Source organism: Callospermophilus lateralis, chromosome 7 (assembly GCF_048772815.1).
Source record: "Callospermophilus lateralis isolate mCalLat2 chromosome 7, mCalLat2.hap1, whole genome shotgun sequence".
Classification (NCBI taxonomy): domain Eukaryota; kingdom Metazoa; phylum Chordata; class Mammalia; order Rodentia; family Sciuridae; genus Callospermophilus; species Callospermophilus lateralis.
Genome location: NC_135311.1, coordinates 70,371,043 through 70,397,024, shown reverse-complemented (window position 1 = coordinate 70,397,024; position 25,982 = coordinate 70,371,043). Strand labels below are relative to the sequence as shown.

The window sequence follows — 25,982 nt, the reverse complement described above, 5'->3', positions numbered from 1 at the left end:
TGAAAGGGCAGGGAAACAACCCAATGAGCATCACTGCAGAGGAGCCAATCAGTTGGCAGCTAGAAGTTTGCTGGGGCTGCTGTGAGCCAATCATCAGCTGGCAGCTGGAAGTTTGCTGGGGCCCCTTCAGCTGTGGCTTTCAACATGCATTTCTAGGATTACTGTTTGATTTTTTTTTTAAATCCCTATCTCCTGGTATAGTTGATTTTTTGCTTCTTGAATCTGCTTACGTAATTCATTTTCAAAGTATTCTTTCATTGTTTGGACTTGCTGTCTAATGACTTCTTTAAGATTCCATTCCACCTGAGTCAGGTATGCCTTGAGTTCTTTCTCTGTCCATTTTTCTATGCTCTAGGTTCTCCTGTAAATTTAAGTTGTCCTGCATTGTTTGTAATCCTTTTTCCCTTGTTTTTTCATGGTGTTCACGTTACTTTCCAGCTTTGTTTAACTGCTGTGTTTCTGTTTTCTCCTATAAAATTGTTTTGGTTTTGTATACCTCTGTGGTCTCTCCTTTGTGGTGGGAGACTATGTCTAGAGATGTTGGGCTTTATTGTAATTTAAAGCTGATTCATTTGATTCATAAAAGGCTTATGGATTCTGTAGGCATATAGTGATCTGTTGTTTGGTCTTAGGACTTTATGTTTAGGTTGGGTGCTATGATGGTATGAAGGTTAGTATGTCTTGGCTACTTTGGAAGATTGCTCGACTGAAGGGGGATATTAACAGGTGAATGGATCGGGGTATTTGGTAATACCTAGGTACTTAGGAGACCTATAGACAGCCTCGGAACTTTCACCTATTTGCATTTAGAAAATTACATGTAATGAAAGTCATAAAGCTTGGGATGAAAGTTAGGGGGAAGGGGAAGGAAGGAGTCCTTAGAGAGAAAGAGGGAGAGAAAGATAGGTAGAATAAAGGAGAATGAAAAGAACGATAAAAATTGAAAAGGGGGAAAAAAAAGAAATGAAGTCTTAGAGTTCTATTTTCTTCTCTTTCAGTAGGCAGAGCTGTGCCCTCCGAGCTAAGCTTCTGCCCTCTATATGCTGGCAGCAATCCCTGTAAGGCGGCTCCTCTTCCACTACTGGGTGTGTCTCCAATCCTGTTAGTCCAGAGCTGTTTCTCTTCTCCAGCCTCTCCCCCCTTCCTCCTGCCAGCCAGCCAGGCCCCGCTTACACCCTCAGTTTAATTTGTCCGTACCCCTTTGGTGGCCACACCCCTGGGAACTGGCGGCTAAGGCCTTGGGTGTCGCCGCTGGTGGTAGGGGGAGTTGGGGGTCGGGAGTGAAAGAATTCCCCACACAAAGACACTTTGCCGGGAGAATTCCAATTTTATTGCAAAAGGCTGTGTGCTTATATAGATCTAAGGGGAGATGGCAGGGCTTAGATAAATGTCAGGCCACCCGTTTATTGGCAAGGTCTTCCAGATATCAGCTTCGGAGCCCAGGAATTAGTTCTTATTGGGGCAAAGGTTCCCCGCCAGCGAGATTTGAAACTGGTGCCGGCGGGAGAGTTCACACGGGCGGGAACTTTTCGCGCCACTGCAGAAAAGGGGACGGTAGGAAGAGGAGGTTGTTAGGCGCCATGTTGGGGTTTTTCTCTGGGGTGCGACTGCCGTTTATACTTTTCCCAACATTCCTCCCTTTTTGTTTTCTTAGGAATTGGGGCGTCGTTGGTCAGATCCGGCTGCTTCCTGCTGTGTGGGGGCGGCATGGGGCCTAGAAAGGGAAATGGAGGAATGTTCGGGGGGCAGGTCTGGGGATATCAGGGCAGCCAGAGATAAAACCCAGTGGCTATAGACAGCTACTTCGTAGAGATGAAGTCTATGAAAGTTCCCTGAAGCCACAAGTCATCGATGGCATCGAACCAGTCCTGGATGGAGGAGATTGTTGTTATCAGCCACTGGTCCTGTAACAGAGACTCTAGGAAATACTGGAAGTGTTGCCTTGAAATGGTGTCACCAGCACCTGAAGAAGATAAGAGCAAGTAAAAACAGGATGAAGATAAAAATTAAAGCAAAGGTCAATTTTTGGAAGAAGTTCCATGTCAGGGGACTGACAGAGAAGAGGCCAAGGGCCATGAGGAGGCTTAAAAGGACATAAAGACTCAAGAATCCAGGGTGGCAGATTAAGAGGTTCTCTGGACTCATTGTCTCCTGCTGTCTGATGTCCATTGCATTCCATCATGCCTGGTAGTGAGCTTCAGCACTGAGTGAGCTGTTCTCTTGAAGATGTTGGGGGTTCATTGGTCATCAGAGGCTGGTAGTGCCTAAGCAGAAGCTGGTTGAAAGTTTGATTAGAAATTTTCTGCAACTGGGTTTGAAGGAACTTCATTATGCAGGGCAAGAGAGCGCAAAAAAGGAGCATCCCAATAAGGGGCCCCAAGAGAGGTAGCAAGTACGTGGCGAGAGAGGATTGGAAGAACTCCGTTATGGGATTAGAGGAGGTGGGTGTGAACAATTGGGTTGATAATTCCTGCAATTTAACAACACTCTTTTCTATTAGCCCAGACTCATTAACGTAGTAGCAACTTTCCTCTCTGAGGAACAGGCATGTACCCCATTTTTCTGCAGTGAGAAGATCAATCGCCCATCGTTCTGTAAAGCCACTGGGCCAATGAAGTAACCTTCCGCTGCAAGGAGCCCAGAGACTCAGCAGTGGTATTGAGCGCTTCTTGCAGTTTTTGTTGAAGGTCATGGATGCCCATAGAGCATGACCTATAGCTCCACCAGAGAGTCTGAGACTCGCCACTGTGGTTGTTAAAGTGAGGCCTACCAGAACCAGCAGAAAGACTGTCCTACGGGTGCGGGAAGGTAGGGCCAACTGTCAGAATTCGGTGGGAGTATACAAAGATAGCTGAGGAACTACAGTAACCAAGAAACAGGTGCCAGATACATTGATCATTGAGGTACTTAAAGATCCGTTACACTAGAGGAAATGTCCAGGTTGCATAAATGCAGGGCTCGATGGGGTGCTATAGCTCAAGGAACAAATGGGTAAAGGATTTATTGTTGGCAGGTGGAAACAGATGAAAGGAAATGAAGTATTGGTGGAATAACTTTCCCATAGTGGGATACGTGTCACATGTAGGGGTTGTCCTTTCTTAGAGAAATTGTAGGTTTTTGCTAAAATATTTCCTGCCGCTAATGGGACTGCTGCTAGAAGTGGATGACTAAGTGAAGCACAGAGGAAGCACTGAGAAGTAGGCACAGAAAGAGGGGTGGAGTTTAATAATCGAAGAGTTTGGTGTAGCAAATTGAGCCATGTGGGAGGCGGGCCTGAGGGGGTTGAAGGTTCTGAATCCTCTTTGGATGATCTATGGATAAGATCTCGAAGTTTTGATTCTGATTCCTTGATGTGTTCGACTACCTGGATGGTTGCCTTAGGTGGTGTTATCAGGGAGTGGCCAACAGTCATCCACCCTGTGGGTCTAGCTGAGATTGTTCAAGCATAGACAGCAAATTCAACATAGTCCCAACTTTTGGCCTTGGGGTCAGGTATATCTAAAGTATACCATCCATTGTTATCGGATGAAGAGCCCTTATGCCATTTTAGGTAACTAAAAGTCCATCCTTCAGGGTAGCCAAGTGAGTGGTAAGAATAGCTACTGCATTCATCATGGAGCCTGTATGACCAATAGGGGCATCCATTATATATCTCAGGCCACCAATGGCAATAGTCTTTGGTTTGATCAAAAAGGAAGCAAATGAAAGGCCAGTTCCAGCTACCAGGAATGAAGGTCCTTGGAGGTGACAATTTTAGGGAAATAGAGGTGCAGCTGTGGATGAAGCAAGTAGTTACACCCACTATGCGGACATTCTGCATGCCATGTTCTGAGTATTGTTCCTGAAGAGTGAATTGGTACATGGCAGGAGAGGAGGGTAAAGTCCTGACAGAGCACAGGAAACAAGCAGAGCACAAAAAACAATCAGAGAGAGAAGACTAGGGTGTTGGGAAAGCTCATTGTGCCTTCTTTAAAGGAATTGGGCTGCAGGGAACACCGTGTGAGCCGCAAATTAAAGGGGTGAGATGGGTGTGGAGAGCAGGAGTAAAGGGGAGGTTCAGGAGGTGACTCTTGGAGTTCCTCTGGGGTGGTCCTGTCGTCAGCAGGTGGGGCCTCCTGGTGATATGTCTTCAACCTAGAAATGTGAATCCAGGGAGTGAGATGGTTGTCTGGTACAGCGAGTTTGGTGTGCTGGGGGTACAGAGAATGACAGGATAGGGGCCTTCCCATTTTGGGGCAAGAGGCCCTTTCTCCTCTGGGGTATTATAAATAGACTAAACTCCCAGATGTTAAGAGAGGAGTGTTTGGAGAGGAGACTGGGTCCAGAAGAAGCCAGTCCTGATATTTCCAGAGTTCTGAGTGGAGATGAAACAAGAGAGGCAAAGACAAATCTCCTGTGAGAGATCCTTGTGAAATGACCAACCCAGGTGGTATAAGAGGTCTTCCATACTTTATCTCAAAGGAAGACAGTAAAGATGGTTTCTTATGGAGAGCTCTGATTTGAAGCAAAGCCAAGGGAAGGAGTTTGACCCAGTCTAAGTTTAATTCCATTGTCAATTTGGTAAGGACTTCCTTCAGAGTTCGATTTACCTTTCCACTTTCCCTGAAGCCTGGGGGTGATATGGACAGTGGAAATGCCACTTGAAGGAGAGGGCTTGAGAGACCTTTTGTGTGATCCTAGAAATAAACTCAGGGCCATTATCGGATTGTAAGGAAGTGGGCATACCAAACATGGGGATGATGTCTGTCAGTAAGATTGAAGCTACAGTGGAAGCCTTTTTATTGGAAGTGGGAAATGCCTTAACCCAACCAGAGAAAGTGTCTACAAAGACAAGGAGGTATTTAGTGTGCGCTGTACTGCAGGCATGTTAGTGAAATCTACCTGCCAGTCAGCAGCAGGAATATGTCCCCGGGCTTGGTGGGAGGAAAACGGTTTAGGCCTTAAAAGAGTATGAGGGTTGGTCCGCTGACAGATCTGACAATTAGAGGCTATATTCTGTAGCATGGCTTTGTCAGAGGGGGTGAGGGAGAAGAAGCTCTGTAAAAAGAGGGTCAAAGACTGAGAATTGGAATGGAATAGAGTATGGAGAAACTTGAAAAGATCCTTGTTCTTACTGGAAGAAGTAGGGGCTTCAGATGAGCTGTCTAAAGTGGCCATTATATGTCCCCCAGGGGGGTCATAATTGGAAGTGGTAGCAGCCATCCATGCTGCCTGGTCAGCTTTGGTGTTGCCCTCAGTGATAAGAGAGTCGTCCTTCTGATGGGACCTACAATGGACAACTCCCAAATGGGTGGGTAAGTGGGAGGCCTCTATCAGATTGATTATAAGAGCAGAAATAGTGATTGCATTACCTTTGGTGGTAAGTAGGCCTCGCTCCTTCTATATTGCAGCATGGGATAATGGAATATGGAAGACATATTTTGAGTCAGTATAAAGGGTGAGGGATTTGCCTTGTGCTAGAAGGCAGGCACAAGTGGCCACTACAAGTTTGGCCTGCTCGTTGGTAGTTCCTGAAGGCAGAGCTTTGGCCTCTATAATCTCAGTGGCTGAAACTACATATCCAGAGTAATGAGTGCCGTTTTGGCTAAAGGAGCTGCCGTCAGTGAACCAGATAAGGTCAGGCTTGGTGAGTGGTCCCTCAGAAATGGAAGAATGACAGGGGAGGAAATCATCCAAGGTTTCCAAGCAATTATGAGCTGGTGTGTCAGGTTTGGGGGTCATTGGGAGCAGGGAGGCAGGATTCAGTGCAGGGCAGGGGAGGAACGTAATTATTAGGGTTTTCCAGAAAGGAAGTGAGGAGCGACAGGACTCTGGATGGAGGAAGGGTTTGAAGGCCCTTATAAGCTAAAAGATCCTTCAAATGATGTGGGGAGTGGATAGTTAAAGGGGCCCCAAAAGTCATCTTAGAGGCTTCTTTGTGTAAAATTTGTCCAGCAGCCAGAGCTCTTAAGCAAGGGGCCCACCCACGGATGGTAGGGTATAGTTGCTTGGACAAATATGCCACAGGTACAAATGTAGGCCCATAGTTTTGACCTAAGACCCCAAGTGCTTGCCCCCCTTTTTCATGGACATATAGATGAAATGGTCTTGAAAGGTCGGGAAGGTGAAGGGCAGGTGCCTTTAAGAGGAGTTGCTGAAGCCTGCAGAATTGGTAGCATTGGGAGGAGGCAAGAGATTCACTAGGGGGTCCCTTTGCTAGGTCACACAGGGGTTTGGCTAGAGGAGTGTAATTTTGGATCCAGGCCCTAAAATAACCTGCTAGTCCTAGGAATGATAGTATTTCGGCTTTCGTATGAGGCACTGGAAGATTAGAGAGGAGTTGCCTCCTATCCAGTGTTATTTCCTTTTTCCCAGGTGCCAGGCGAAAACCAAGGTAGGTGACAGTAGACTGGGAAACCTGGGCCTTGTGGGGAGACACCCTATATCCCTTGTCCGATAGGAAATTAAGAAGCTGGGCAGTGTGGGATTGAGAAGAAGGTCATCGACATATTGAAGGAGAGTAGAGTCAGGACAGGTAGAGTGAAAGGATGTGAGGTCTTGGGCAAGAACTTGGCCAAAGAGATGAGGACTATCCCTGAATCCCAGTGGGAGGACGGTCCAGGTAAGATGACGAGAATGGCGGGTGCGAGGATCAGTCCATGTAAAAGCAAAGATGTCCTGAGATTCTGAGGACAAGGGAATAGAAAAGAAGGCATCTTTTAAATCTAGGACTGAGAAGTGGGTAGTAGTGTCAGGGATCTGAGAGAGGAGGGTGTAGGGGTTGGGCACTAGCGGGTGGATGGGGACCACAGAGGAGCTGACGAGGCGAAGGTCTTGAACCAGCCTGTAGGACCCTTTAGGTTTCTTAACTGCCAGAATGGGGGTGTTGAAAGGAGAGTGTGTAGGCCTAAGATACCCTTTTCGTATTAAATTCTGGATGTTGGATTCTAATCCGAGGAGGGCTGTGATTGTGAGTGGATATTGTGGTTGACTAATATATCTTGAAGGGTCCTATAAGACAATATGAATAGGACTGCCTTTAGCCATAGAGGGTGTAGTTGTGTCCCAAACCTCAGGGTTAACTGGTTTAGATAGTTGTGGAAGAATGCGTAAAGGAGGTGTATCTGCCCCTAGAAACATCATGAGGAAATGAGAGGTGGGAGAGATGTGGGGTGACATGTGAATGGTGACTTTCAATAGTGAGAGTATGTCCCTTCCCAGAAGGGGAATGGGGCAATGGCTCATAATTAGAAAGGAGTGTGTGAAGGACAAAAGGGATCCCTGCATATAACATGATAAGGGGGGGGGTCCAAGGGAAAATCTGTTTACCTCCTACCCCAACAATAGGAGTTTTTAAGGGTGTGGTAGGACCCCAATATTCCCTCAAGACCAAAAAAGTGGTACCAGTATCCAAGAGGAAGGTAATGAATTGTCCATCCACCAGGAAGGTGACCCTAGGCTCTTGCTTCTTGATGGTAATAGTCGGAAGGGAAGGCCCAGGGCGCCGTCAATCCTCCTCTGCCAAGCCCAGGAGAGGCTGGGGTTGCGGGGTGGCTGACCAACCCTCCCTCCGGGTTGTTGGGCAGTCTGCCCCCCAGTGCCCCCTTTGATGGCATTTTGGGCAGGGTGTGGAGGGTGTCCTCGGCGAAGGACAAGCCCTGGCCAAATGTCCCTCCTTACCACATTTGAAGCAAGCTCCAGGGGGTGTCTTATTAGGATGGTGTGGTGATGACCTTCTCTGAATGACCTGGGCCAACATTTGGAATTTGGCGTTTTCAGCCCTCTGCCTACAGCATTCGCTTTTGTCCTCTCTACCATGAAAAACCTTGAAAGTGGCCACGAGGATTTCAGTCTGAGGAGTAGCAGGGCCCTGTTCAAGCTTCTTAAGCTTGACTTTAATGTCAGGGTAGCTTTGGGCCAGGAAATATGTCATTAAGAGATGACGGCCATCAGGGGTTTCTGGGTCGAGGTTTGTGTACTGTTGGAGGGCCTTGGTTAGTCTATCCAGGAATTATTAAGGTGTTTCTTCCTTCTTTTGAATGACCTCCTGCACCTTTTGAAAATTAACGGCCTTGCGGGTGGCCTTGTTCAGGCCCGCCAAGAGGCAGGATGCAAAAAGTTCATGAGAGTGTAAGCCTCCAGGGGTGTTGTAATCCGATAGAGGATCCTGCTCTGGGACATCATGAGGGCCCGTGGGGTGGTTGGGATTGGTCCTATGATTTTCATCAGCATGGGCTTGGGGTAACTCCCAAACCCGTCGCCTTTCCTCGGGGAGAAGTATATTGGCCAAGATGTCATGATGAGTGAGGCTATATGCTTGCAGGACCCATTGAAACTCCCGAATGTAAGTGGTAGGGTCGGTGGTGAATGAGCCTGACTTCCTCTCTAGCTGAGTAATGTCTGACATGGAGAAGGGCATGTGGACTCTGATGACACCTTCAGGACCAGCTACCTCATGAAGGGGTACGATTGTCATGGGGGTGGGAATAAGTTCCTTAGACCTGGTAACAGGAGGACTGAAAGAGGCAGTCAGCAGCGGACAGGAAGAAGAGGGAGGGGAAGGGGATGTCTCTGCGGAGGAGGAGATGGAGTGGGCAGAAGAGGGCAGAGGGGAGGGGGATGAAACGGAAGGCTGAGGATCCGTGGAATAAGGCAGAGGAAGAGGAGGGTATAGCGGGAGAGAAGAGGCGGATGGGGCTGGAGGATAAAGTGGGGGTTCATCTGCTGGGTCGAATGAGGAAGAATCTGCCAAGTCAGGAGTAGAAGTAGGGGAAGGGAGGGGTTTGCAAGCAAGGAGGACTTGAGAGGGAGAACAGGAGGAGCAGAGAGCAGGGTGCTGTGCGAGAAGGCTAAAACCTTCAACGCAGGGAATTTCCCTCCACTTTTTCAGGCGCCGGCAATAGTTAAAAAGGTCCCGGAGGATGTTTGGATCTAAGGAGCCTTCTGGAGGCCAATGATTGCCATTATCCAGTGGATATGTAGGCCAATCTTGGGTACAGAATTTGATCAGAAGTTTCGGCTTGATGTCTGGTGTGAGGGAGAGTGTGGCCAGATTTTTTATTAGACATTTGAGAAGTGAGGCTTCAGGTACAGATGAAGAGGCACCCATAGTCACAGGGAGAGATGGAAGAGAGAGAGAGAGAGCGAGAGAGAATAAGAGTAAGCAAGAGAGACAAAGGGAAAACCTGGGCTGGAATGGCTTCCTGGAAGCTCAGGGTGAACGGGGGTCAAGTGGGCATCCCCAAAATGACCGGCCGCCATGAGGGCACTACCTGGTCGTCACCAGTGAAGTGCGATCTGTGAGACCCAATAGGGTCGGAGCCACGGGCAACCTGACGTCAGGAAAGTTTTTGACTGCAGCGAAAAGAGTCAGCAATGAAAGAAGAAACAGAGCTCCAGCTCTGGCAGAACGTAGCTCCGGGCCGGAAGTTCAGCTTCGAGCAGAAAAGCAGCTCAGGCGGGACACAGCAGCTCCGGCAGGATGTAGCTCCCGCAGGACACAGCAGCTTTGGCGGGACGCAGCTCCTGTGGAGGAGAAAAAAACCCAGAGATCCTCTCGTGTAAACCCAGAATCCTCATGCCCCAAAAGGAAGCGGATCGCCAGAGGGTCCACTGCGACTGGTGAAGGTCTTAGTGGGGTGGGTTTCCTCCTCCCTACCAGGCATCAGGAGTGTGCCAGATGATCACGATTACAGTCCCTGCATAAGCCCGAAGGGAGTTGGTGAGCTGGGAAGGGGAAACTTATCTAGACCAGATCAGTGGTGAGTGCAGGGAGCCAGCGTCTGAAAGAGCGGACCAGGGCGGAGTGTCTCAGCGGAGCCGGGTCGGGGCTCTTGTTAGAAAGAGCTCACTCGTATCTGAGTTAGGGCACCAAAAATGAAAGAATTCCTCACACAAAGACACTTCGCTGGGAGAATTCCAATTTTATTGCAAAAGGCTGTGTGCTTATATAGATCCAAGGGGAGATGGCAGGGCTTAGATAAATGGCAGGCCACCTGTTTATTGGCAAGTTCTTCCAGATATCAGCTTCAGAGCCCAGGAATTAGTTCTTATTGGGGCTAAGGTTCCCCGCCAGTGAGATTTGAAATTGGCGCCAGTGGGAGAGTTCACATGGGCGGGAACTTTTCGCACCACTGCAGAAAAGGGGAAGGTAGGAAGAGGAGGTTGTTAGGCGCCATGTTGGGGTTTTTCTCTGGGGTGCAGCTGCCGTTTATACTTTTCCCAACAGGGAGTCCCCTCTGCTTCCCTCGGTCCCTACAGTCACGCCCAGGGAGCTCTGGGGCAAGATTTTTGAGGTTTCCCAGCTGTATGTATCTGGTGGGGGTGGGAGTCACACACCTGCTAAAGCCGATTCCACTGGGAAGGGATCCTGTCTGTGAACTCTGGTGACGTCAGCTCTCTGCTATGGCGGGCCCCAGATTCCTTGCCAGAGTGTCTGATGGGAGGGGTGGGTCTGGCCTGTCTCTGGTCTGTCCCAGTCTCAGTTTCAGTCCTGGTCCGCTGTTTCATGAAGGCTTGGTTAGCAACTTCTTCATAGGTCTCTACGCCACACAGGGTATCCCACAGTGCTGAAATGCCTCCTGTCGCTGCTGGTCACTAGGCAGCGGTGGCTCGGACCTCCTCGCAGAGTGGCCGAGATTCACCCGTCCAGGGCAAGCTGTCACCTCAAATAATCCCAAATTCCCCAGCTAGGTCTCACTTCAGCGAAATTTTGCTGCGAGTTTCTCAGCAGGTGGAATCCGAACGTTCTGATGTGTCTCTCTGTCTGCATGGCTGAGGAGGTACTGAAAGCGCTGCCTCCCTGCCGGCCGCCATGTTGAGTCTTCTCCAGAATGTTTTTTTTAAAGGTATTTTTCCTTGCAAAAGTTACCCACCATAAAATCTAGGAGATAGGCTCCAAATGTGTTTTTCTTCTATATTAAAAAGAGTAATAACTAGACTCTTCCACCAAAATATATCTAATAAATAATAGCTTTAAAATATGATAAATACTAATAAAATAACAATGCTACAAATTTTAATTTAAAGACTAAAATAACAAGTTTTATATTCTTCATTTCTACAATTGTATCTTTTAAAAACTCATGAACAAAATAAAAAAAGAAAAATAAGAGCAAAAGACAGAAGGAGAGAGAGGGAGAGAGAGACAAAGAGAAAGAGAGAAAGACATTTGATCGATTTGCTGAGAGAGAATTTTTTTTCCTCTGGAGTTTGACTTTTTAATCATTGGTCTCATTGTCTCAGGAAGTCCAGGCCACTGAATAGGTCAGCAGGTTCAATTCTACTAATGGTTAATTTCTTTTCAAGATTATAGGAATACCTGGGTTTTTTTTTTTTTTTTTTTTTGTGTGTGTGTGTTGTTCTATATAGAGTTATGACAGAACTTACAGTTTTATATATTGTTTGCCTCTATTTTATGAAATCAGCTTCTGGCAACAAAAGTAGAGAGTATTTTTGTCTAGCTGTTCTTGCACCTAGATGGATTCTGGTGATTAAGTTTATACAGGAGATTTCATCAGAATTACTTTTATGTTACTTTGTAGGTCTTGTTGATAGAACTCGGAGACATTATTCAAGCCTTAGTTGCTCTTTTCCCATCCTACTTATTCAGGATACCAGATGTAGCAGTTGTCAATCTTTGATCTTGCAGATGAATGCAGTGCCTTAGTGTGAGAGTAACAACAGGAAGGCAGGAATCTGAATCTCTGAATGACCATGTGAAGTAATGCTTTCACTCATGTCTAAGGATTGGGGTTAACGTATCTTTCAAGTTGTATCAACAGACCACCAAATGATTTGCATCTCCAGTGCCATCAATTTATTCTATCTCCCTCCCATAAGAGAGAAGGAACTCCAACACAGCTAAGTACCTCTTAGCCTTGATAGTCTCTTTCTGAGTGTGCAACAAACCCATGACTGGGTCCCCAGTGATTTTTCTACTTCATCCTCAGTGAGCCTGTTTCACTGGCTACGTTGGATGGAGGCTTGTTTCCCAGGATTAGCCCCTACTACTCTGTATTTTCTGCTCTAAAATATATTTTCTTCAAGATCTTTTTGCTAAACTCTGAGTAATTTTTCAAGATCCATTTGAAGAATAAAAATGAAAGCTCTACTTAAAGAATGGAAATGTCACTTCTGTGAAGCCACCTATTATATTTACAAGTAAAACTAAGTGTTGCTTGGGTAGGAACCACATACACTGTATTTTTATCATCATTTTGATATCCATTGATTTTTGCTATATTTTATTAGATTGTCCCCATCAATATACAAACTGATTGAAATAATAATCTTGTTTTCTTTCCATCTTTAAACATCCAATAGCAGTGAGCTCCACATTTGTATTATCTGTATGAGTAATTGTACTCCTAAATGTTGCAGGCAAAAGAAATATGGTTCAATTAAAACAAAACAAAACAAAGATTATTTATGAAAACTGATAAAACTCATTTCACAAAATAATAGTATATTTTAACTGTGAAATTAGGAGGTGCTAGTAATAAGCTCATATAAACATAAAATTTTAAATATGTGATTGGTAGCACTTCAGGACACATCAAGGAAAAATGAGAAGATTCAAAATTATCATTTTGAAGTTTATCTTCTGATATTGTATTCAAAGTAACAATGTTGGATAATTGTTATTTTAGATGAAATTATAAAAATAGAGCTGTGACTTCTAGCTATCAGTACTTAGTTTTGTCATGTTATTGTCAAAAAATAAATTCTACACAAATATACTGCTGAAAATGAGAGGGACACTCTTGATGTCTTTTTGAAGAGCTCAGAGCATTCTAGGTAGAGAAATTAGCCAATGAAACACCCACATCTGTTTTAAGAACACAGTGTCTATTTATTTGCACCTAGAACCGTGAAGGCAGCATATATAGGCAAAGAGTAATCTGATTATATAATTTTGTCCTATGGTTTAACACACCAGACTTCCTCCCTTAAGTTAATACATTTTTAGTTGTTTAAATTATTACTCATACTAAAATTTAAATGTGAGAGGAAGTTACTTAATCCAAGATAAATACAACAAACAGATTATATTTGTGGCATTTGTCAGCTTTAGAAAATTGCTTATGGTTATGATTCTTTGCTAATTTTCAATAAATAGACCCCATTTTTCTTTCTTTTTTCTTTTTCTTTTTTTGTTGGAGATTGACCCCAGAGTCTAACACTGCAGCCCTCTACCACTGAACTCTCTTCTCCTATAGACATCACTAATCACTTTTATTTTGTGTTTTTGTCTTTTACTTAAAGCAAAGATCCAAAATATATACATTCTAGGTCTTCAAGACTTAGATCCAATCTAGTGAATACATTGGAAGACTATGTTTCAAAGGAACAGTAATTATATCTGGAATGTGAAGTTGGAGGACATATATCCATCTATCTATGCACACACACTACACATATATAATTTTATTGCTAATGAAGAAATGCTGATACTCATGAGAATACTTAAAAAAACTGAGTGAGAGGGAGAGCAAGTGATGAGGGAGTAAAAATTTAAAACAAACAAAAAATTATTTTCCCTCCCAGAAAAGTACAGCTGAGAGAGAGAGGGTATTAAAATACTCAGTCTCGGGTCACTGTTTTGACTTTCCTGCCTGTTGTTCTACATCTATTGTGGGGCCAATGACACCTAAGCCACCTGGGGAGGAGGGATATGCCTTGGCTTTTGAAGCCAAAGTCCTTGTGTGGAGAAACAGGGCACAGTCTGCCTGGCCTCAGCCACTCACTGAGTTTCCAGCCAGGGGCAAAAATGTATAAAACAGTCAAATCCTTGAAAAGATCTTGTGTTTTGGATTGCAATTCTCTTTGTCTCAAATCAGTCATCCCTTAACTAGCTGGCTATAAATCAGATTTGTTTTCCAGTTTTTGAAAATCCTGGTTTTAGAAATAGCCAGACACAGAACTTGTGGGAATCAGGGTGCCTGAACACTTGTCCCCAGACTTTGTTGCCCTGGCCAAGTAAATCTTCTCCTAAGCTGGCCTTCCATTCATTAACAATATTGAAACCCCAAGTACACATTCAACACTTGGGGTGCAGAGCCCATATTGGAGGGTGGGTGAAGGCAGCTGAAGGACAGCGCAGGTGGCAGGAGGTTGCAGCCTATGTTACACTGAGCTGCACTGGGTTGTGATTCTTGGTTTTGTAAAGAGGTAACTGCATAGTGAAAGCACACGCCCTGCGTTTCCTTCCTGTGCTGCAGCTTCTCTGACATCCACCTTGGACTACCCCAAAGAATTTCTGCATAAACGATTCAGCAGTGCTTCACATCCTCATCTGCGGAAAGATGGGTTTTTTAAAACCAGGGACTGAAATCCAGCAGCCTAGCCTTATTTAATCAATTTATTAAATTAACTTATGAATTTGAATCTTCTCTCTTTTTCTTTTGTTAGTTTGGTAAGGGCTTATGAATCTTGTTTATCTTTTCAAAGAATGAACTCTTTGTTTCATTGATCCTTTTATATTTTTTAAAAACTTTCAATTTCATTTATTGTAGCTCTGATCTTATGTTTTTCTTCCCCTTTACAGATTTTGGAATTGGTGTGTTCTTTTTCAAAGGCCTTAAGGTGCATCATTAAATTGTTTATTTCAGATTTTCTTATGTGGGCACTCATAGCTACAAACTTTTCTCTTAGAATTGCCTTCATATTGTTCCAGAGGTTCTGGTATGTTGTATCAGTATTCTCATTTGCTTCTGAGAACTTTCTAATTTCTTCCTTATTTCTTCTATCACACATTCATCATTCAAAAGTGTATCATTCAAGTCAGTTGCAGTGTATACGCCTGTAATCCCAGTGGCTCAGAAGGCTAAGGCAGGAGGATTGCAAGTTAAAAGCCAGCCTCAGCAATTTAAGAAGGCTCTAAGCAGTTCAGTGAGACCCTATTTCAACATAAAATATTAAAAGGGCTGGGGATGTGGCTCAGTGATAAGCATCACTGAGTTCAATACCAAATCCAGTCTCCCCCAACAACAATAAAAACAACAACAACAACAACAAAAACTAAGTGTATCATAAATAAAATACAAAAAAGGGCTAGGATATGGCTCAGTGGTTGAGTGACCCTGAGTTTAATCCCTGGTACCCTTACTCCAAAAAAATTTTTTTTAAATAAAAGCAATGGGTGACCTGTGCGTTTCCTCTCAGAGGGCTATTCAGGAAACTTTGCTTCTCATTCTCTGGTTCCTTGTGCCATGTCTGTTGGTGGCACAGCTTTTCTAGAGAGCAGGATTGATGGTTACTATGAAACCCACAGACTTCTCATGAGTTGTTCCATGGGGCCAGTTGCACTCATCTCTGTCTTCAGGTTTCCAAAATGCTGGTGCAGTCCCATGAACATCTTCTTGGTTTTATTTTATCTGTTTTTAAACAAAAAGTGAGGATCTATTGAATTGTCACCTAAAGTAATTAGCAAATAACATTTTCCCCTTAGTTCACAGTGTCACAGCAAACCATCTAAAAGGTATTCATGAGCAGAGTAATGTTAATATTAATAAACCTAATGATGATTTAAAAGCAAATTAAAAATTTAATCTTTCATTAATTCATGACATAGTTATAGAAAGCCTAGTTATCATGACTTCAATAAAAGGTCTCTTAGAATTTATCACATTTTATTTGGAAAGAAACTGAAGAGCAAAAGTTTCTAAATCTAACTTGCAGTTCAAATCTTCCAATTCCTCCTCCTTTTCTGGAGGCAGAGTGAGGCTTAAAGACTTCCTTTCACTCTTTTCTGCTTTCTTGTTATGGACTTCCCATCTCCTCCTGGCTGATGATTTATTTGAGTTTCTTAGGATGGAGGAGGAATAATCCAGGGGGTGGAAAACAACCTTCAAGAGCTGCACCTTGACTAGACAGCACATGGACAGGTACCCGGGTGAAGAGCTGCAAGTGCTGGGTTCAGAACCTCCCGCAGCCTCAGGCACAAATGTTTGCCAAATTAAGCTCTGAAATATGTCAGGATTTTTTAAGGGAGTTGGGAGTAGAGGAAAAGCATCTCTGGTTTGTGAGATCACATGAGGAGAAGATGGTTGCCTGGGCCGCTGCTCTGTCAGGTCACTGGCTCTGGAATAGAGCTCAGAACAGAAAAGGTCAGAGCCCAGTCAGAGGTTGCCCTGCCTCTCGCCTCCCTGTAACTGTGCTTTGGCAGCCTGCACCTTCTGATGGACTCAGCGCAAGTATCTGCAGCTGCTCAGTCTGCCAGAAGAGCTGTATGAAGACAGGCCTGTCAGGAGGTGTCAGGAGTAGTAGGGATGAGAGCCTGGGCCTGGCTCCAGCACAGGAGTGAGTCTGAGGTGCACCAGGTTGTAGAGACGGCTGCATGGCAGCCTGGCAAAATTCAACTGTCCTGACCTCTGAAGGTAAGGAGGACCCCACATTGCTTTTGGGACAATGCTACATACCACTTTTAAATATGTTTAAAAGGAACTGGCTTCAGAGTTATCACCAGACCCTGCTCACGATATTCAATGAGAGGCCAGCACATGTTTCCAGAAGGTAAGACAGAAATACCCAATGAGATCCGACTCCTCACACAGCATCCTCCTCACCATCTCTCCTGTACAATAAAAGGTGTGAAGGTCGTTACACCTCTCAGCACTGGGCTGGGGACACATGGTCTGGAATGTTAGAGCGGCATTTATGATCATTAGAAATAATCAAGTCCAGACCAAGGAAAAGGTCTAAGAGAATGTTCAATAATTTATAGCTAAATGACTTTGGGACCTCAAGGTAGAATATCCAGGTGGTTCTTAAAGGACTCATAAATACTCAATTTAAAGGGGGAAATATTAACATGGAGGTTTATGATCAGAGCATTGAAATTACATTGATCATCTCTACTCTGGCTCTAAAAATAAAAATGGAAGAATAATCCAGCTACCTAAGCAAGAAGGCTGCAAGCCATGTCTTGCATGGTAAAGTAACATCTGCCATTGGCACAGCTCAGGGACCTTGCTCCAGGAGACCTTCCTGGAAACGCCCCCAAGGGCTCTCAATCGACCCAGCCTCTAGCCCCAACTCTGCCTGTCAGTGGTGAGTGTGTGCATCATTTGCTGTTATATTCTGTTTCTTTGAGGCAGAGAGGACACATATCAGAGTGAGAGAGGTTGATGGAGACAACTTCTCAGGAAGAGATCTGCCCATGAGCTGGAATGGGACCTTCCAAAGTTCTGGTTGTCCTGGGGCTGGCATGGAGAATGCAAAACAAGAGGTGATCTGAGGGTCTTTGGTGAGGGTTTATAGTACAGAGGGGTGGACCACAATGAGAAACGGAGAAGTGTGAGGCCTTCCTAGGGAAGCAGAGTGCCCAGGCCTCTCCTTAGATACCTGCAGCTCCTGATAGGGTTAAGGAATACCAAGCTGGTTCTGACACCTCCTAGAATGGAAATGACAGAAAAACTCACAATTCCTGCCCTACCTACCTTAGGATCTGTTGGAAAAATGCAGTAAGATCAGTTTTTACTGGAAAGAGATGAATTCTAGATAGGGCAGAGGGGTGGGAGGGAAAGGGAAGGGGCAAGGGATTAACAAGGATGGGGAATGTGATGGACATCATTACCCAAAGTACATGTATGAAGACATGAATTGGTGTCAACATGCTTTATATACAACCAGAGATATGAAAAATTATGCTGTATATGTATAATAAGAATTGTAATGCATTCCACTGTCATTTATTTTTTAAAAAGTCAATAAAAATAAATTTTAAAAAATGAGAAGCTAAAAAGGAGATTAATAATAATGAAATAAAATAAAATAAATAATTATAATAATTTCCCTGAAAAAAAAAAAAAAAAGATCATCCTGGAAACTAAAAAGTGCAGTCCAAATGCAAGCTCCACAAAACACACATGAACCTTGATTAATTACTTCCTGAATGGACAAAGCCAACAAATGGGTGGTGGTGCAGAGGAGAGAAAAATCACTTCCCAGCAACTAAAAAGAATGAATCACTGCCTCTCCTAAGACATTCACTGGCCATATTGGGTGGATTGGTACATTAGTTAAGAATACAGCCTGGGGCTCTCACTTGACTTCACACTCAGCTTTCTTACTCTCTGTGCCTCAGTTTCCTCATCTACAAAATAAGGCGATTGTGATATTTCCTATTGAAGATTTTCTGTCATGATCCTAGGATGTAAAATGCTCCATAAAAGAAACACTGAAAGGAAAAACAGGGCTAGAAAAAGAACCTAGAGGTGGAGTTATTGTTTTAGACAGGGCTTCCAAGGTCAGGAGACTGAACAATGCCTCAGGGAAAGATCTACACAGGGAGCTCAAGAATTGAGCCCCAAGGCAAACTGACTTAGGAGGTTAGGAAAATAGCAAAGAAGTTGCCTTTTACCTAAGATTGCACAGCCAATTGGGTTGGAAAGAAGCAGGACAAGAGTCCTTGCCATTGTGCTGAGCATACTCCTTTGCAAAATGCTTGAGCCTCAGTGGGTGTGGGGCGCCATCAGCCTTCCCCCTCTTCACATGCAGGAAGGCGGCCTTGCCCAGCTTCAGGCGCTGCCATGCAGACAGTGCCTCCATCCTCTTCTTCTGGGTCTCTATGGCCCTGTGCTTCTCCTCCAGCGTCATGTGCAGCTGCACCAGCTCAGATGCCAGGAGGCTGGCAGGATCCCAGCTGTGCCTACCTGGGCTCTGCTCTTTCTTCTTCCACAGCGTCAGAGGGGCTGGGCAGCTTTCGGATGCATCTGCTGTGGTCTTCTGGGAGCTGCTGGTACTGGACTTGCTTTCACAGCTGTTGCGCCTCTGGAGCTTCCTCTGAGCAAAACTCAGAGGAAATTCAGAGCTGACAGCCCATGATCCACAACAACCCTCATCTGCCACTGGCCCTGGTTCCACCCCCATGAGCACTGCGCAGTGGCTGGTCTCTGGGGGACTTGGCAGTGCATGGCGGGGAGGGGCTTCTGTGGCCAGGGTGGTCTTGGAGGTGGCTTGATAGGGCAACCAAGGGCAATGCGTGGGGGATGAAGGAAGCGAGCTCTGGCCCTCTCTTGCCATGCATTTGGCGGGAGTCTGAGTCCTGGACCCTGGAGGAAGCACGGGGATGAGTGTGGGATGGAGGTGGTCGCTCTGGCGCTGCACTGGGCTGGGGACTGCAGAGATGGCTGCTGACCAATTGCCATCCAGGGTCAGAGTAGCCACAGCATCGCGCGGTGGTCCCGGAGGTGTGGCAGCTGCGGGTGGGGCGGGGCCTGAATCAGAGTGCTTCACAGCTGACAGCCTGTGATCCACAACCGCCCTCATCTGCTGCTGGCCCTGGTTCCACCACCATGTGCACTGCACAGTGCCTGGACTCTGGGGGACTTGGTAGTGCATGGCGGGGAGGGGCTTCTGTGGCCAGGGTTTTCTTGGAGGTGGCTTGATAGGGCAACCAAGGGCAATGCGTGGGGGATGGAGGCAGCTAGCTCTGGCCCTCTCTTGCCATGCGTTTGGCGGGAGTCTGAGTCCTGGACACTGGAGGAAGCACGGGGATGAGTGTGGGATGGAGGTGGTCGCTCTGGCGCTGCACTGGGCTGGGGACTGCAGAGATGGCTGCTGACCAATTGCCATCCAGGGTCAGAGCAGCCACAGCATAGCGCAGTGGTCTGGGAGTTGTGACAGCTGCGGGCGGGGCTGGGCCTGAATCAGAGTGCTTCACAGATGACAGCCTGTGATCCACAACCGCCATGTGGGATGGAGGTGGTCGCTCTGGCGCTGCACTGGGCAGGGGACTGCAGAGATGGCTGCTGATCAATTGCCATCCAGGGTCAGAGCATCCACAGTGTCGCGTGGTGGTCCAGGAGGTGTGACAGCTGCGGGCGGGGCGGGGCCTGAAAAGAGTGCTTCACAGCTGACAGCCTGTGATCCACAACCGCCCTCATCTGCTGCTGGCCCTGGTTCCACTCCCATGAGCGCTGCACAGTGCCTGGTCTCTGGGGGACTTGGCAGTGCATGGCGGGGAGGGGCTTCTGTGGCCAGGGTTGTCTTGGAGGTGGCTTGATAGGGCAACCAAGGGCAATGCGTGGGGGATGGAGGCAGCGAGCTCTGGCCCTCTCTTGCCAAGCATTTGGCGGGAGTCTGAGTCCTGGACACTGGAGGAAGCATGGGGATGAGTGTGGGATGGAGGTGGTCGCTCTGGCGTCGTGTGGTGGTCCGAGAGGTATGGCAGCTGTGGGCGGGGCGGGGCCTGAATCAGAGTGCTTCACAGCTGACAGCCTGTGATCCACAACCGCTGTGTGGGATGGAGGTGGTCGCTCTGGCGCTGCACTGGGCTGGGGACTGCAGAGATGGCTCCTGACCAATTGCCATCCAGGGTCAGAGCAGCCACAGCTTAGCGCCCTGGTCCAGGAGGTGTGGCAGCTGCGGGTGGGGCGGGGCCTGAATCAGAGTGCTTCACAGCTGACAGCCTGTGATCCACAACTGCTGTGTGGGATGGAGGTGGTCGCTCTGGCGCTGAACTGGGCTGGGGACTGCAGAGATGGCTGCTGACCAATTGCCATCCAGGGTCAGAGCAGCCACAGCTTAGCGCCCTGGTCCGGGAGGTGTGGCAGCTGCGGGCGGGGCGGGGCCTGAATCAGAGTGCTTCACAGCTGACAGCCTGTGCTCCACAACCGCCCTCATCTGCTGCTGGCCCTGGTTCCACCCCCATGAGTGCTGCACAGTGCCTGGTCTCTGGGGGACTTGGCAGTGCATGGCGGGGAGGGGCTTCTGTGGCCAGGGTGGTCTTGGAGGTGGCTTGATAGGGCAACCAACTGCAATGCGTGGGGGATGGAGGCAGCGAGCTCTGGCCCTCTCTTGCCAAGCATTTGGCGGGAGTCTGAGTCCTGGACACTGGAGGAAGCATGGGGATGAGTGTGGGATGGAGGTGGTAGCTCTGGCATCACGCAGTGGTCCGGGAGGTGTGGCAGCTGCGGGCGGGGCGGGGCCTGAATCAGAGTGCTTCACAGCTGACAGCCTGTGCTCCACAACCGCCCTATCTGCTGCTGGCCCTGGTTCCACCTCCATGAGCGCTGCACAGTGCCTGGTCTCTGGGGGACTTGGCAGTGCATGGCGGGGAGGGGCTTCTGTGGCCAGGGTGGTCTTGGAGGTGGCTTGATAGGGCAACCAAGGGCAATGCGTGGGGGATGGAGGCAGCGAGCTCTGGCCCTCTCTTGCCAAGCATTTGGCGGGAGTCTGAGTCCTGGACACTGGAGGAAGAATGGGGATGAGTGTGGGATGGAGGTGGTCGCTCTGGCATCGCTCCATAGTCCGGGAGGTGTGGCAGCTGCGGGCGGGGCGGGGCCTGAATCAGAGTGCTTCACAGCTGACAACCTGTGCTCCACAACCGCCCTCATCTGCTGCTGGCCCTGGTTCCACCCCCATGAGCGCTGCACAGTACCTGGTCTCTGGGGGATTTGGCAGTGCTTGGCGCGAGGGGCTTCTGTGGCCAGGGTGGTCATGGAGGTGGCTTGATAGGGCAACCAACTGCAATGCGTGGGGGATGGAGGCAGCGAGCTCTGGCCCTCTCTTGCCAAGCATTTGGCGGGAGTCTGAGTCCTGACACTGGAGGAAGCAGGGGGATGAGTGTGGGATGGAGGTGGTCTCTCTGGCGTAGCGCGGTGGTCCGGGAGGTGTGGCAGCTGTGGGCGGGGCGGGGCCTGAATCAGAGTGCTTCACAGCTGACAGCGTGTGATCCACAACCGCCATGTGGGATGGAGGTGGTCGCTCTGGCGCTGCACTGGGCAGGGGACTGCAGAGATGGCTGCTGATCAATTGCCATCCAGGGTCAGAGCAGCCACAGCATCGCGTGGTGGTCCTGGAGGTGTGACAGCTGCGGGCGGGGCGGGGCCTGAGTCAGAGTGCTTCACAGCTGACAGCCTGTGATCCACAACCGCCCTCATCTGCTGCTGGCCCTGGTTCCACTCCCATGAGCGCTGCACAGTGCCTGGTCTCTGGGGGACTTGGCAGTGCATGGCGGGGAGGGGCTTCTGTGGCCAGGGTTGTCTTGGAGGTGGCTTGATAGGGCAACCAAGGGCAATGCGTGGGGGATGGAGGCAGGGAGCTCTGGCCCTCTCTTGCCAAGCATATGGCGCGAGTCTGAGTCCTGGACAGTGGAGGAAGCATGGGGATGAGTGTGGGATGGAGGTGGTCGCTCTGGCGTCCTGTGGTGGTGCGGGAGGTGTGGCAGCTGCGGGCGGGGCGGGGCCTGAACCAGAGAGCTTCACAGCTGACAGCCTGTGATCCACAACCGCTGTGTGGGAATGGAGGTGGTCGCTCTGGCGCTGCACTGGGCTGGGGACTGCAGAGATGGCTCCTGACCAATAGCCGTCCAGGGTCAGAGCAGTCACAGCGTCCCTCAGTGGTCCGGGAGGTGTGGCAGCTGCGGGTGGGGCGGGGCCTGAATCAGAGTGCTTCACAGCTGACAGCCTGTGATCCACAACCGCTGTGTGGGATGGAGGTGGTTGCTCTGGCGCTGCAGTGGGCTGGGGACTGCAGAGATGGCTGCTGACCAATTGCCATCCAGGGTCAGAGCAGCCACAGCTTAGCGCCCTGGTCCCGGAGGTGTGGCAGCTGCGGGCGGGGCGGGGCCTGAATCAGAGTGCTTCACAGCTGACAGCCTGTCATCCACAACTGCCCTCATCTGCTGCTTGCCCTGGTTCCACCCCCATGAGCGCTGCACAGTGCCTGGTCTCTGGGGGACTTGGCAGTGCATGGCGGAGAGGGGCTTCTGTGGCCAGGGTGGTCTTGGAGGTGGCTTGATAGGGCAACCAACTGCAATGCCTGGGGGATGGAGGCAGCGAGCTCTGGCCCTCTCTTGCCAAGCATTTGGCGGGAGTCTGAATCCTGGACACTGGAGGAAGCATGGGGATGAGTGTGGGATGGAGATGGTGGCTCTGGCATCGCGTGGTGGTCCGGGAGGTGTGGCAGCTGCGGGCGGGGCGGGGCCTGAATCAGAGTGCTTCACAGCTGACAGCCTGTGCTCCACAACCGCCATGTGGGATGGAGGTGGTCGCTCTGGCGCTGCACTGGGCAGGGGACTGCAGAGATGGCTGCTGATCAATTGCCATCCAGGGTCAGAGCAGCCACAGCTTCGCGTGGTGGTCCGGAAGGTGTGACAGCTGCGGGCGGGGCGGGGCCTGAATCAGAGTGCTTCACAGCTGACAGCCTGTGATCCATAACCGCTGTGTGGGATGGAGGTGGTAGCTCTGGCGCTGCACTGGGCTGGGGACTGCAGAGATGGCTCCTGACCAATTGCCATCCAGGGTCAGAGCAGCCACAGCTTAGCGCCCTGGTCCAGGAGGTGTGGCAGCTGCGGGTGGGGCGGGGCCTGAATCAGAGTGCTTCACAGCTGACAGCCTGTGATCCACAACTGCTGTGTGGGATGGAGGTGGTCGCTCTGGCGCTGCACTGGGCTGGGGACTGCAGAGATGGCTGCTGACCAATTGCCATCCAGGGTCAGAGCAGCCACAGCTTAGAGCCCTGGTCCAGGAGGTGTGGCAGCTGCGGGCGGGGCGGGGCCTGAATCAGAGTGCTTCACAGCTGACAGCCTGTGCTCCACAACCGCCCTCATCTGCTGCTGGCCCTGGTTCCACCCCCATGAGCGCTGCACAGTGCCTGGTCTCTGGGGGACTTGGCAGTGCATGGTGGGGAGGGGCTTCTGTGGCCAGGGTGGTCTTGGAGGTGGCTTGATAGGGCAACCAACTGCAATGCGTGGGGGATGGAGGCAGCGAGCTCTGGCCCTCTCTTGCCAAGCATTTGGCGGGAGTCTGAGTCCTGGACACTGGAGGAAGCATGGGGATGAGTGTGGGATGGAGGTGGTCGCTCTGGCACCGCGCGGTGGTCCGGGAGGTGTGGCAGCTGCGGGCGGGGCGGGGCCTGAATCAGAGTGCTTCACAGCTGACAGCCTGTGCTCCACAACCGCCCTCATCTGCTGCTGGCCCTGGTTCCACCCCCATGAGCGCTGCGCAGTGCCTGGTCTCCGGGGGATTTGGCAGTGCTTGGCGGGAGGGGCTTCTGTGGCCAGGGTGGTCTTGGAGGTGGCTTGATAGGGCAACCAACTGCAATGCATGGGGGATGGAGGCAGCGAGCTCTGACCCTCTCTTGCCAAGCATTTGGCGGGAGTCTGAGTCCTGACACTGGAGGAAGCAGGGGGATGAGTGTGGGATGGAGGTAGTCTCTCTGGCATTGCGCGGTGGTCCGGGAGGTGTGGCAGCTGTGGGCGGGGCGGGGCCTGAATCAGAGTGCTTCACAGCTGACAGCCTGTGCTCCACAACCGCCATGTGGGATGGAGGTGGTCGCTCTGGCGCTGCACTGGGCAGGGGACTGCAGAGATGGCTGCTGATCAATTGCCATCCAGGGTCAGAGCAGCCACAGCGTCGCGTGGTGGTCCGGGAGGTGTGACAGCTGCGGGCGGGGCGGGGCCTGAATCAGAGTGCTTCACAGCTGACAGCCTGTGATCCACAACCGCCCTCATCTGCTGCTGGCCCTGGTTCCACTCCCATGAGCGCTGCACAGTGCCTGGTCTCTGGGGGACTTGGCAGTGCATGGCGGGGAGGGACTTCTGTGGCCAGGGTTGTCTTGGAGGTGGCTTGATAGGGCAACCAAGGGCAATGCGTGGGGGATGGAGGCAGGGATCTCTGGCCCTCTCTTGCCAAGCATATGGCGCGAGTCTGAGTCCTGGACACTGGAGGAAGCATGGGGATGAGTGTGGGATGGAGGTGGTCGCTCTGGCGTCCTGTGGTGGTCCGGGAGGTGTGGCAGCTGTGGGCGGGGCGGGGCCTGAATCAGAGAGCTTCACAGCTGACAGCCTGTGATCCACAACCGCTGTGTGGGAATGGAGGTGGTCGCTCTGGGGCTGCACTGGGCTGGGGACTGCAGAGTTGGCTGCTGACCAATTGCCATCCAGGGTCAGAGCAGCCACAGCTTAGTGCCCTGGTCCAGGAGGTGTGGCAGCTGCGGGCGGGGCGGGGCCTGAATCAGAGTGCTTCACAGCTGACAGCCTGTGCTCCACAACCGCCCTCATGTGCTGCTGGCCCTGGATCCACCCCCATGAGCACTGCACAGTGCCTGGTCTCTGGGGGACTTGGCAGTGCATGGCGGGGAGGGGCTTCTGTGGCCAGGGTGGTCTTGGAGGTGGCTTTATAGGGCAACCAAGGGCAATGCGTGGGGGATGGAGGCAGTGAGCTCTGGCCCTCTCTTGCCAAGCATTTGGCGGGAGTTTGAGTCCTGGACACTGGAGGAAGCATGGGGATGAGTGTGGGATGGAGGTGGTACCTCTGGCATCACACAGTGGTCCGGGAGGTGTGGCAGCTGCGGGCGGGGCGGGGCCTGAATCAGAGTGCTTCACAGCTGACAGCCTGTGCTCCACAACCGCCCTATCTGCTGCTGGCCCTGGTTCCACCTCCATGAGCGCTGCACAGTGCCTGGTCTCTGGGGGACTTGGCAGTGCATGGCGGGGAGGGGCTTCTGTGGCCAGGGTGGTCTTGGAGGTGGCTTGATAGGGCAACCAAGGGCAATGCGTGGGGGATGGAGGCAGGGATCTCTGGCCCTCTCTTGCCAAGCATATGGCGCGAGTCTGAGTCCTGGACACTGGAGGAAGCATGGGGATGAGTGTGGGATGGAGGTGGTCGCTCTGGCGTCCTGTGGTGGTCCGGGAGGTGTGGCAGCTGTGGGCGGGGCGGGGCCTGAATCAGAGAGCTTCACAGCTGACAGCCTGTGATCCACAACCACTGTGTGGGAATGGAGGTGGTCGCTCTGGCGCTGCACTGGGCTGGGGACTGCAGAGTTGGCTGCTGACCAATTGCCATCCAGGGTCAGAGCAGCCACAGCTTAGTGCCCTGGTCCAGGAGGTGTGGCAGCTGCGGGCGGGGCGGGGCCTGAATCAGAGTGCTTCACAGCTGACAGCCTGTGCTCCACAACCGCCCTCATGTGCTGCTGGCCCTGGATCCACCCCCATGAGCACTGCACAGTGCCTGGTCTCTGGGGGACTTGGCAGTGCATGGCGGGGAGGGGCTTCT

The 25,982-nt window shown here is 49.9% G+C and overlaps 1 long non-coding RNA gene across 1 annotated transcript; it reads right to left on the bottom strand.

Annotated features, from left to right (window-relative positions):
- Window positions 1-1,318: 1,318 nt before the first annotated feature.
- On the bottom strand, window positions 1,319-10,878 carry LOC143403873 (uncharacterized). Its single transcript, XR_013091900.1, has 3 exons — window positions 10,318-10,878; window positions 9,252-9,504; window positions 1,319-1,963 (listed from the first exon to the last, which is right to left on the bottom strand). It is a non-coding gene; the product is annotated as an uncharacterized LOC143403873 (long non-coding RNA).
- Window positions 10,879-25,982: the final 15,104 nt, after the last annotated feature.